Source organism: Harpia harpyja, chromosome 2 (genome assembly GCF_026419915.1).
Source record: "Harpia harpyja isolate bHarHar1 chromosome 2, bHarHar1 primary haplotype, whole genome shotgun sequence".
Taxonomy (NCBI): Eukaryota; Metazoa; Chordata; class Aves; order Accipitriformes; family Accipitridae; genus Harpia; species Harpia harpyja.
In genome coordinates this window covers 38,599,129-38,612,546 of record NC_068941.1, presented here as the reverse complement: position 1 = coordinate 38,612,546, position 13,418 = coordinate 38,599,129, and positions in this window count along the sequence as shown.

The window sequence follows — 13,418 nt, the reverse complement described above, 5'->3', positions numbered from 1 at the left end:
ACTGGGAAGAATATGATTAAGCTGTGGGCATCTAGGGTGCCTTCAGCAATCTCAGCTCTTATTGTGAGGTCTCCAATTATTAGATCAAAACTGGGGTATAACTCACAAACAGGTATGTAACAAGCTTATGCACTGATGTGTATGTACAGAGCTTCCCTTGGCTTGTGAGCACTGATAAAAATAAACTCACTGAGTGAAGTGTCTATCTCATGTCAAATTACCTGATATCAGCTGCATGCAATTCTGAATACGCTTTTGCAATAACTTACATGGGAAAAATTGAATCCTTACCTAAATGGGAACTGTTCAGTTGAATTTAAGCCAAGTAATATCTATTACAAAAATATTTGTTTAAGAAAATAATGAGATTACATTTTGCAGTTAAAAATCCCAGGATAGACTTTAAAAATTGCAGCGAACAATGCCCAAGAATTTTTCAGTATATATTGAGGGAAGCTAAAAATGGGGATTTGGTTTTGTAGCCCTTTAGTTCTGCTAACTGTATTGAACTTGTAGGAGGGAGGAAGGCTATTCTTCCTGAACACAGAGAGCAGTGCTTAGTGGCAGTATTAGTGTGGCAAAGTTTTTAAAATCTCAGGCTTAAGTGGTTATAGCAACGAATAAATACCAAACTGTATGCGTGTCACTCTTACTGTCTGATGGAATAGAGCTATATGGAGCAACACGTGCACAGCATTTACTGCAATGATGTTAAAAAGACCAATAGGTTTGACAGAAGTAAATTAACATTTACAGCAGGCATATAAAAAGTTGAAGTATCAGAGAAGTAGAAGTGCCTGACAGCATTGACAGGTTAAGAGCCAGGTTCCTGCTCAAGTCATTTTCCTGCTGGTCTCCTATTGTGTTTGTACGTTTTCACCTTCAGGCCACTCTAAGATATGATCATGAGGCTCACAGCCTGTGACAAGTGCGATTACTATGAAGAGCAATGTCTGTTTGTCATCTATGAAGAGCGTGACCAAAACTAGTGAATGCTGTTAACTTGCTCCTAAGCCACCAAGTGTTACGGTGGATCACTGATCTCAGGATGAAGTGTTGCCTATAACCAGTTACGCTGCTGTCTTTGTAAACTGGATAGCTCTTGCTTCTCAACTATTGACTAAAATAATGATGTCTGGGGGTAAAAGGACTGTCTTGGAGTAACCTTTCATCACCATCCAATTCGCTACTCTTCTTCCCACAATTATTTTCAAAAGTGCTGGCAATGACAGCTTGATTATGAAGCTGCTTCCCAGCTAACACCTTTAATGAGAAATTTTTGTTTGGGTTTTGATCTTTCCCCAGCGTGTTGACTATCCTCTGCAGAGTTACAGCACCAGCCATGTGCTCATGTGTGCTTAGAACAGCATGCTGCAAATGCTGATGTTGTTGGACCCGTCTCTCGAACCTGACAGAATTGATCACAGCAGTTCACCTCCGAAGTGGTCAATACTTCTGCAGTATTTCAATCTTTCTGTAGTGAATCCCATACAGTTTCATGCTTTTAACTTCCTTTTCTTTCCTGCCAGTTCACTCCAGACACACTGCGAAATCTCATGAGGACTCAATTTTTACATCCATGCTGCTCTGAGCTTCTACATTTCATTGGAGCAGGCAGCACACAACATAATTTCCACCATCATTGTTATGCTGATGATTCACTGGTTTCTTTATCAAATGCTTGGGAATTTGCTTTCAAATTCTATTACTTCCATAATGCAGGAGTGTAAAAGGAATTGCCTTGGGAATGGTATCTTTCTCTACCACCTCAGTACACCTTTGTGTTTGTTTTTAAGGGTGTGTGTTGTGTGATCTCTGATCCGTTTTGTCTTATGAGCTTTACAAACACAACTGGGTTCCCATGCACGCGTTTAGGGTCTGGTCTGTGATCATACTGCTTCAGCCACTCCCACAAAGCTGACTCACGTGGGCCTTAAAAAATTAAACTCTCCTTTTGGGGTAGCTTCCCTTCAAGGCTGCACCTGAATAGCTTTCCCTTCCCCACTTCTCTGGCAGATGTGCCTCTTTCTGTGACACAGGGATTGCAACTGCAATTTCCATCTCACCAGCCTGGGCTTTGCTGCCCAGCTTGGAGACACCTGGCTTGAGAGCAGCGTGAACAGGAACAATTTCTAGATGGTGGGTTTCACATGGAGCCAGAAAGTGTCACAAACACTCAGAGCTGAAGATAAAGGAGAGAATTCTATGTCTTTCAGCATAAAAACTAACTTTGGTAAAGCTACACTTACTGGTAACCACAGAGACCCTAGCTCCTAATCTGGTGTCATACATGGCTTTATACATTGTGATTGTGAAAAGTAATTTAAAATACATTGAATGACTCAGTTTTCTTCTCCTGCTGGGATTGATTTGATGTCCGATACTTTCTTGTTGGAGTGGGACTATTTGTCACAGCCTTTCAAACACCTAGCTTGAAACTATGTATTCCTCTGGAGTCCACAGAACATTTGAAGCTAAACACTTTAAAATTCAAAGAGGCTTTGCTCAAATACATAGATACAAAAATGCTTTCACAGAATTGCAACCCTTTAAAAAAAAATCCCCTCATTTTCACACCCTGTTGCATTACAAGACTAATTCTCCTTGCAGCTAGCAGATCTAAATTGTGTGTTTTGAAGTCAAAAAGCTTCCCTCTATCCTCTAGAGCTGTGAACCCAATTCCTCCACAAAACTATCCAGACTGTTGAACTACTATAATCTTTCAGACAATAGTGACATTTTGCTTTGGAAACTTGCTCTGATTTACTTGTATGTCGACAGTTCTACACAAATTGCCAGAAATTCTTGCAAATCTAAACCCCTCCAAATTAAATGTCTTTATCATGCATGTGTCCTCCTGATCCTTTTATCTGACCAAATGGAATGAGTTCGGGATTTACAGGGGCTAATTTGATAATTATTGTATTGTGCAGAGGTACAGAAGTGTGACAATTCAAGACTTAAAGACAAACCCAATGAAAACAAAAGGAAAGCATCTTGCTTTTTCTGGCCTCTCCTTCCTTTGTACCAATGCCATCTAAAACAGTTTTTCCCATTAAGATTAAAACAAGCAGCTTGATTCTTAAGGATAGCAATTATTTTTGAGTGCTCTGGTGAGTATAATTACACTGTCAAGAGTTCACTTATGTTCCTCCCGTAGACATGTGGCTCTGTTTCAGATTTCCAGTTTCTCTCTCCTACAGGATCTGCACCCCTTAAACGGTTGTAATGTTGCTACCAGTCTAATACATTTGTGCTCGTGCCGTGATGAGTTGCACACCACCTGCCCACCACCATAACTTAGTGCTGAGCAGATAAATATGACAGTCCATTCCCCAGAGGCTCCTGCTCTCTGCTTCCTAACAGGTGGCTGCATGGCAGGATCTGACCCTGGGAACGTCACCAGAAAATGAAAGTGGGAGAGGGAGAAAAGGAGAAACTATGCTGAGAACGTACAACAACAACAGTAAAAACCCCCACTTAAAAGCCTAGGTGTGAGATGCATCCTCATGATGATGAAAGAAAGTATGTTACTGGAGTGAGAGAAGTCACCATTAAGGGAAATGGCTCACAGGGAAAGGAAAGAAGATGTACTGTGAGCTGAAGGCTGCCGTGCTGCTGGAGGAGAGCGTGCAAAACTGGAAAGCAGCAAGCAACAAAGGAAAAGCAATATTTGACAAGAGATACTGAAACAGAGGAGAAAATATAGAAAAAATCATGATTAAGAAAAAAAGGAAATACAAAGAAAAAATTATTGTGGGCAGTGATCCATTGGCTAGCATTCACAGGATCTGTGTGATTTGCAGAGGGCTAAATGGCAACTTCGAGTTATGGTTCAAAGTAAATTCAGGTCTTCTCAGGGAAGGGGGAATGAGTCCAGCTGGTGAGCAAGATAAAACAAAGAACAGGAGAGACACTGAGAAAGTATTTTTGTTCTAACACTGATTTTCTTTCTGTGTGATTTGAGCTGTTCTTTAGCTAGGCAGTGCCATTTTATCCAGTCAGCACACCCCTTTGACCAAAATTAAGCATTTGTATCAGGTTTACTGGTTTAATGCCATGAGGGGAAGAACTGAAAGATTTTTATGATGAGCAGAGCATATTTTCATGCATTCCTGATTTTTTAAAGCCAGATCAATTTGTCCTTGTGCTGGTCTGTAGAAACCTATTACAAATTGCTACTGCTTGGTTCCTTTCCCACCAATATATGCTATTATAGCTTGTGTTATGTGAAGCAGGAGAGGAAGTCACAAGGTAAGTCTCGGGGGAGGTGGAGTGGAAAAAGATGGTCTTCCTTACAGGTAAAGCTTGAAAAAAGATGAAACACCATGGGGTCCATGAAGGTTGTTCTGAAAAAAGTCTCTCAACTCAAATGGGAAAACTTGATGAGAGGATCAGCCCACCGGCTCTGTTTTGTCCCCTCCAATTTGCCACTTCCAGGGAAAGAACGTCCCTCTGCTTGGGAGGTGTGGGGGAGACCTGTTCTTCATCAGGAAGCAAGAGCACTTCTTTGTGGTGGTTTGAAGGGGAGAGATGACATCCCTTTGAGAGCTCAGAGTTGTCTGATTGCCTCTTCCCTCCTGTCCTGTAAAATGGCAACCTGTCTGAGAAACCCTGAAACCAGCAAAGGAAAGATGAAGAGTCACAGAGAGCAGGTCCTGCTTCCTGATCCAAGGGGTCAGGAGAATCCCTGGACAGCAGGTCTGGGAGTGCGTGGCCTGCGAAAGAGCTGATGGCTGACGTGCCTGGGGAAAGCTTGGATGCACCTTCTGTTTGTGTGGTTTGAGAGACTCCTGGAGCCACAGTCACTTGGCTATGGGTGTGTTGACTTTAATTCTTACAGAAATGGAAGGAATAGGCAGGGGACAGAAATGAGCACAAAGAATGTGTTTTGGACCATATTTTTCATTTTCCCTTTTATCCCTTTTATGGATTATTGCTGTTGTAGTGGGACTTGCAATTTGTGGGCTAGTCTTTCCTTGTGTGCAATTCTCTCTTTGTGCTCTGACTTCATTTTGTAACTTGTGGTTTTGGCGATGCTATGATTGTCAACTATATAATGAATTTTTTTCTGCTGTTCTTTCCAAAAGCTTAAGAAAGCATCAGATGGTCTGAGTCGGCACTGTTCAACTGATTTCAAAACAGGTGAAACAAAGCTGACTTGAGGAGCTGGTATGGCAGAGGGATGGAGGGAAGAGGAATTTCCCCTAATATCACAACACAAAATTAATAGTGATAGATATGATTCTGCTTCTCATTTTTTGACCAGTGCTGTTGAATCAGAACAGATATTAGGAAAGCTTTCCATTTCGCACTTGCCTGTGATATGACACTTTGTTGACAGAAAGATGATTTATTTGCTTTTCCAGCATCTTTGCACAGTTCGTGCTTGTCACATGGAGAAGCCTTCCTGATTCACTGGGACTCTGTAGAAAAATGCATCTCCTTTTCTTGGTTTTTCATAAGATCAGTACATGAGTCCCTTCCAACTCAATATATTCTATGATTCTATGCCTTCCTCCAACCCCATTGTAAGTGATACAGGATAAGCATGGGATTAAAGATTAAAACAAAGAAGTGAAACCCCGTGTTTATTGATTGCCCAGTTGTGGTGAGAAAAATCTACTCAGACTCACTGTAAAGTGCAGAGGTTGCAGCAAGGTGCATCCTGCATAGATTTGGCTCGTCACAGGCAGCACAAGTGTGGAGTGAGTATTGACTGATTTTATCAGATGAAGCAAGAGACAGAGGAAGAAGCAAAAATCAGTGTGAAAGTAAGGTGAGTGTACGAATGCTTTTCCTTGAAAACAGTCTATTTAAAGCTGACAAACCAGTCCCTCCCTGTGATTTGACTTGTTTCAGGAAATCGCTTTCACATTTAGGGTGAGAATTCTCAGGGCTCAAAAACTGCACTGTACTTGCATAAAAATCGTGAACTTGTTTGTTTAGTTGGGATTTTATTTGCTTGATTTTCTAACTCTCAGATCTTTTTGCCTGAAAAGTCAGGGATAGAAATCTGTGTCGGGTGGATTGGTGGGAAATGTCAGTTTTGAGTAAATGTTAAGTTTTTCATGTAAACCCTGGCTTTGTGAGCTGGACCGTCAAGAAATAGTCCTGTGAAACTCTTGGAAACTTAACATCATGTTTGCTTGTACTGGGTGTCAGGTTTGTGTACCATAGCTGGTAAGCTGTGGTCTACATAAACCATGTCTTGAATAGGCTTGCCCATCCTTTCTTCCTTCTGACACAGCATTTGCGACTGCCCTGTTGCTGTTTAATATGAGTGCAACAATCATCTATTATGAAATTCAGGGATATGGCAATAATAAAACATCAGAAGCATCAGTAAGTGTGCATGTGCAAATAATTCTGTGATGCTTTTGTTACTGAATCTTAAGTATTCAAAGCCCAGTGCTGTATCCTGCCCAGAAAACACTTTGCATTTAAATGTAACCCACAGTTAGTGACAGATGCTGAAATAAATATATGAATAGGGGGGTGAAGGTATTAGTTTATATACAGTCATTTATCTTCTGATAGCATGAGCAAAGCTTAAGTCAGATACAGTTAAATGAACTGAAGCTTTAACAGTGCCTTTTGAACTGCTTGAATTAACAAAATCAATCCTCATAAATTAAACTATCATTGATCTATGATACAATTAAGTTCTATAATCAAAATATGCTATCAGTGCGTGCAGCATAACCATACTTGTTCCAACACTGAATTTTAACCACTGCTGGCTAACTGCTCCTGCCATGTTGTGTAAGGCTCCCATCTGGCATGGGAGATCCTAACATTATGATACAGTATTTCTTTTCCATTTTTCAATTTAGGCTGACATCTGCTGGTCTCCACAAATGGCAGGCAATCCTGCTGAATGCAAACCAATTTGAGGTGGCAGCTCTTTCATTTTTTCCCTTTGTCATTTTTCCAGAGCTGGGAATGGCAACCAAGCTACTTAATTACAAAGGAAATTCACGCAGAATAATAACTCTCTGGAAGAAGAAAGGCGGGAACAATACCGTGTAAAAGAAAATGAGTTTGACATGATAAATTACATGTGTGCACGCCCAGTGTGCTCTGCGAGTACTCAAAGGAGCCAATACCAGCTACTATATATTGGCCAATTAGACCTACACAAAAAAGGTGTTATTTAAGGGCACCACACTGTGGGTCGTAATGAGGAGGTTGTGGATGGGAGTTCTCTCTTTTACACTCTCAATAAGGCTAAAGAGAGGGGGAGTGGCACCACGTTGCGCAATCAGCACTAGACGTTTGAGCAGGCATACGGCAATGGTCACAAAGTGCTTGGGATTGGAGCGGGTGAGAGGTTCCTCCAGGAGCTACCAGCACTCCAGGTGGAGAAGTGCTACATGCATTTGGCCAGAAGCAGCAACAGAAATGAGAGGCTGCTCTCCATCATAGTGATTAAATAAAACAAGAGGCATCTCCACATTCCCGGCTTGCTGTAGGTTTCTCATCTCTGACTGCAATTTTAGAAAGAGGAGTCGATTGGCATCTTACATTGACTGCAGCACTCCGTGCCCAGTCAGCTAGCTTCAAGGCCATTCAAGTGTATTCCAGTGGCCCAGCCTCCACCTGTATGGACTTTGCGTTGTATTGTCTCCTGATTGTTATTTTGGATAGGAATCCATTCACAACCAGCTGTACACCTACTGCTTTCCCACTGTGATTTGGAAATCCTGAGTAAAACCAGTCACCTCTGAATAAAGTGTGAATCTGTGGAGGTACTGATAGTTGAGTTACAATGCCGATACTGGATAGGCAGCGTTTACTCATTCCCCAGATGTAGTTTGTCATGCACTTTTACGTCCAAACCGTTTGCAACATTTTTGCTCTTGCCGCCTTTCATTTCCATTTGTCCCAGCTCTTTGTTTGAGACTGCTGGTGTCCCTGCTTACCTCAGCAGCTGTATTTCCCATTCCAGTTGCATCACTTTGTCTTTCCCAACATAATTCCTAAGTTGACGGAAGAGAAAAGGGACTCTTTAATTACGCAATGGCAGCTACTCCTGTAATGCCAGGGTGTTTCAAGTGTAGGTTACTGACACTAACTGTTGTCCCTGTCACCTACAGGCTGCCTGGCCTTCAGTAGGAGGTGCGTGAGAGTTGGAGTATTACCCTGTTCTTCCTGTGGTGGCCAGCCCTGCTTTTCAGCAGGTGATTACACCGCATCAGCTGCCTGAGCTAACGCCCTGAGACATTTCGACACGGAAATCACTGCACAGGGCAGATGCACTTTAAATCCTGCACTACGCATCTCCTGAGCTGGTTTTGGCTTTGTAGGGTGTAAAAATACTCAATGCTAGTTGTGGTAACTCATGATGCTGGCATTTCTCCTTTAGAAACTGAGTTGAAGTCCCTGCTCCCTTACTTACAGCTGTAGCTTGGGAGAGCCAAGAGACCCTCAGCAGGTGATGGAGGAGAGCCCTTCTAAAGCTGCCTGCTCCACCTCGGGGAGCTGCCATGGCTGGCAAGGTGCTGAGGCACAGCCGCATAGCACACACAGCAAGAGAGAAAGGGCAGATAAGATCTACGTCCTTTTATTGTCCTCCTCTGTTCTTCCAACTTCACATTACATCTCACAAGCACTAAGGATCCTCCAGCTGATCCTGCCCAGAAAAGCAGAAAGCCTCCCTGGTTTTGGGAGGAACGAGCAGAGAAATGTGCGCAGTTTATACATGCTGCTAGTATTTCAACCAGGAATCTGAAGTCAAGTTGGATTTTGGCACAGGTTTAATGATGGTTCCTAATTACAATTAACTGTTACTGTCTGTTAAGTGCTGACAGACATGAAAGGAGACAGTGCCACCCTCAAGCATGATAACAATCAAATAAATCAGCAGTTGTTGCCAATAATCTTGATCCCAGGTGCTAAGGCGCAGCTGAGGTACAGATTTGGGCTTGATGAAGATCCTGTAGATAGTGCTTGTTTAGCATTGATGTGATAGCAAGGAGAGTCCTCTCACATTTCTCTTGCTAAGATAATTCTGCAGCACTTGCAAGAATAAAATGCAATTTCAAAAAGCATCAACCCTTTGGATCCTGACTCTGAAAATGTATTCAGGGAGATAGACAAGCTAGCTAACAAGGTGAGTCTTTTCTTTTAGTACTTCAAATGTCAGTTACAAGAACTAGAAAACTACAGGGCTGAAGCTGGCACAGAAGTTTGTCTTCATTTTTCTAAGATATATAAGGGGGGGGGTTGCATTTGGGTTACAGTTTAGAGCTTTAAATCTTCTTTATAAAAATTATGTAAAAAATAGCAGCAAACCATAAAGCAGGTGCCATGGCAATACTGGTGTAAGCATCAAGAAAATCCTTAAACTACCTTAAGCCTTTAAACAACTTCTTATATTGCAGTTTGGACTGCTATGTAAGTAACTGTAGTGACGTTTGGTGCTTCTTCAGGTTAAAGCTTTCTGAGTGCTCCTAACATCTCTGAATTACAGTTCAGATTGCTTTGTGTAGTTGCTTCCAAATGAAAATGAATGCATTTACCACTGAATTGCTGTCCTACTGCTGGTGTTCATTTCTCTCACTCTCAGATTCTGCAGACGCCCTGTTTCTATCAGATGTTTAATGGTGACATTAATATACTGACAGATACACCCAAGTATGATGCAATTTTCTAGAGCTGATGGGGAAATGTTCTCAGACCTATACTTGCAAAACGTAACCGTTTTATAAATTTCATGATTGCTGTTCTTGAGAACTTCACCTCTCAGAGCGCTGATAGACAATTTTACCTTCCATTCATTCCTCTGCTTATCATAATAGATACTTTCAGCACAGATCAGTGAACTGTAAATCTGAACAGACTCCTCAGCATTTCATACAGTAGAAGCATCAGAGAATTCAAATTCGTAACAAAGCTAAAATAAATTACAGCACAGATATCTCGCTAAGGGGGATTTCAAATTCCAAATCTCCAATATCAGAGCCAAAACCCTCCTCAGGCTGAGGTTTTATATCTGCCTACCGCTATGCTTTGGGTAGTAGACTTTAAATGGAGCAATACACTGGATGGACCTCTGAAATTCTCGTTTAAATGGATTCCTGTAAATGTGGAGTGATGTTTAGTGTGTTGGGCATCCTGGATTCAGTTAATGGTGGAGCGTAGAGTTACTGTGTATGTACACAACAGAACTTCTGTGTATGTACAGCAGACTAATGGTGCGCCCAAAAATTTGTTAAGAGTTTAGCCAAAAGCCTAACCAGCTATTCCCCAGCTGTGTTGCACCTTAGATCATTAATGGAAAACTTTATTGTGGGTTTGACTTTGTTACAGTTTCAAGCCACAGAGCGTTGATACACTTAAGATAGGACTATGGTGCATGGTCTTTTACTATTAGCTGGCTCCTTTTGAGTGCTAACAACTTTTGCCATTTGATTACATTATAGCTACAGCTTTTCTTGTGAAAGTTGAGGTAGGTAATTTCACATTTATGAAAACTGTATAGTACTGCCTAAGCATTTAGGATATGCTGTGGTAACATCTCATTTTGTGTCATCATAGGCATTCAGCTTGCATAAATGCTGCCCCCCCTTATACAATCTCTTTTAATAGTGGCATCGCTGCTAATGAACAGGGCCTGCAGATATTAATTTTCATGGACTTGGAGTGTAATCAGGCCTAGAGGATTCCAGTTGATCAGGATCTCATTTGAACTGCCAATGCAGTTTTATACTCTGGGCTCCTACAGAAATGAGCATAGACAGGAACCAGAACTGCAGCAGTTCAGCTGTGTAGGGTTTTTTTTTCAGATATTCAATTGACAACAAGAATCATCTTTATTTCCTTTTAGTACTTCCTTATGAAGCCACCAATTTGTTTCTGTTTGAGCTCATTAGGTAAAAAACTCACTGGTCCTAACTGAAGATAATGATCTCTGAAGGCTTTTCAAAGAGCTGAGACGAGTATAGAGTTGGTAACCCCCGAACTTGAAAAAAGAGGGACAGATGGAAATTGCTGGACCCAACCATCTAGATGACCTTTCAGTAAAGTCAAGTCATAGAAAACTCTCCCAACAGTTAGGAGAGAGGAAGTGAAAGCTTATATTTCTCAGTAACGTCATGAATAGAAAATGTTCCAAAGTGGTAATGTGATTTCTTGACTCTGAGTCCTCTTTTTACAGACAACATAAACCTCTGGATCAGCTTCTAACCATTTTAAAAATTTTGGTCTAATTTCTCACAGCCTTCTGCTTTTTCCCATTTATGCCAGTAGAAGAAGCTGTGAACCATTTTAGAAGAGCTCAGATGGTAACATTTCATGTCCAGTTTGTCTCTGGTGACCAGACGCTGGTGGAATTCAATGCAGAGGCAATAGGGTGCAAACCATTGGAGATTCAAATGGTGACCTGATATAGCAATCCTGGGGCAGCTGTAAAAAAGACAGAGAGCAAGATGAGGACCTCTTTGCACAACAGAGCTCAGGGCAGAACAGGCCGAGTGAAGCTGGGCCATCTGTCAGCTGCTCCTGTGGCATCCAGCTGCGAGACAAGAGTGGGATATAAATTGGTGGGGCTGCTCAAAGTCATGCTGGGATAACTGATCACAGCCTGACTAGCTCTGAGGATTTGGGGTCCACAGGGTGGGTGCAAATCCTCTGTAAGCCTCAGCAGTGAAGAGGTCAGGCCAAAAAAGCTTCAGTGCTGCTGTAGAGTCTCTGCCTCTGTCCCCGTTCAGCTCCCTCAAGAATGCTTAAGCAGCAAAGCTTAAGCTTAATCGAGTTATGTGAGCCAGTAAACTTTGCTGCATTTTTTGCTGCCCTACCACAATGATATGCTTCTAAAATAGTTTGCTTAAAATCAAGGTAAGGATTTATAATTCTTCTAGCATAGTCTCTCCTCTTCATCTCCTGAACTTGCTGCTCTGCAACTCAGGTGGGCTCAGGACTGCTTGGCATGTACATCTGTGAGGAATGTTATGATCTGCACAGCTTTCACTTGACCTCAGGCTTCAGGAGGAACACTAGGCTTAGACCATGAATATCTGAATTAAAGGCTTAACTTTGAAAAACACACCATCGAAGTGGTCGGAAGGTCTGTGGAGTGCACAAAGCAGGCTATTGTGCACTTAGACCCCTGCATTAGCTTTCCCTCTGTTGCCAGCAACAAAGGCTGAAAGAAAGTGCTTGTGTTGCAGGTAACAGCATGAAAAATAATCTGGGATGAGGAGTAAAGAAGCAAAACTCCTTGTTAAAAGCCCAGTTTTGTAGAAGCTGGCCTTTCTACTTCATTCCTACAGCTTCACAGTAATGAGAGAAGCAGTGAGCTTTCCCTCTTGTGGTAACTGAGCTCACCCAGTTCCTTCACTGTTGCAGTGTCTGTAATCCTTTCTGTCTTTTATAAGTGGCACCTGTAACAATTGTAAAGCCTGAAGAGAGGTAGGGCTTCAATTCTATAGGTATCAACGATGCTCTCAGGGGCACATATCTCTTGATCCTGGCCCTCACTAGCCCGTGCTTCCCATCTCATCGTGAGCGCAGGAGGAACAGCTCGTGTCCCAGGGCAATGCAGCTTCCAGGCATCTTTCTTCATGATTCACACAGAAACATTTAATTTATAGAACTGACATATTAACTCCAGTGGCCTAAAAGAATAAATGAGTAATACTGTAGGGTCATTCGCTCAATAACAAGAATGTTTTCCCAAAGATCTCTTTTTTTTTAATTGAAGCCATTTGTCATTTTGAATGTGGAATGTATTCATTAGAAAGCAGCACCTCGGAGGGGACTGGAAAGCTCAGGAGATTAGTAACAGGGTACAAAGTCTTTTGCCTCCAGGTTGCCAGTTTCAAATCTGGCCATGTCATTATTGATCAGAAGAAGTCATTACAGGCTGACAGATGTTTGGCTGCTTATATAGAAGTGACCTTGTCAGATTAGTCAAATTCTTTGTTAAGAGATACATCCCTACTCGCACACACAAAAAAATCCTCATTAGCACCTTGTTGGTAGTCCTTGCAGTATCAGTAAGGACAGGGCAAGATTATTTATGCATAATCAGAATGGAGGGACTTTTGAGCCACGTGAAGGTTGACTGAAACATTTTCAAAGCACCTCATGATGCGCTTTGAAATTTCCAAGTTGATTGTATGCTGCATAATTTAAAATGAATTCTTCTTAGAATATTTGCCACACTTTGATCAACATGAGATTAATTTTAAGAATCTGAGAACTGAGGTTTTGGGTTTTTTTTAGAATCATCGGTATGTGTAATAACAGTAAAACAAGTTCTTAGCAAAAAAAATGCATCTGAAATAATTAAAAAAAAAATGAACAGAAGTACTGCATACATTTTATTCAGTAACTGTCAGAGTAAGGCCCAAAATATTCTTAGTCCTGTGTTGTGTGTGTATTTTGCAGATTTTGCTGACTGGTACTTAGGG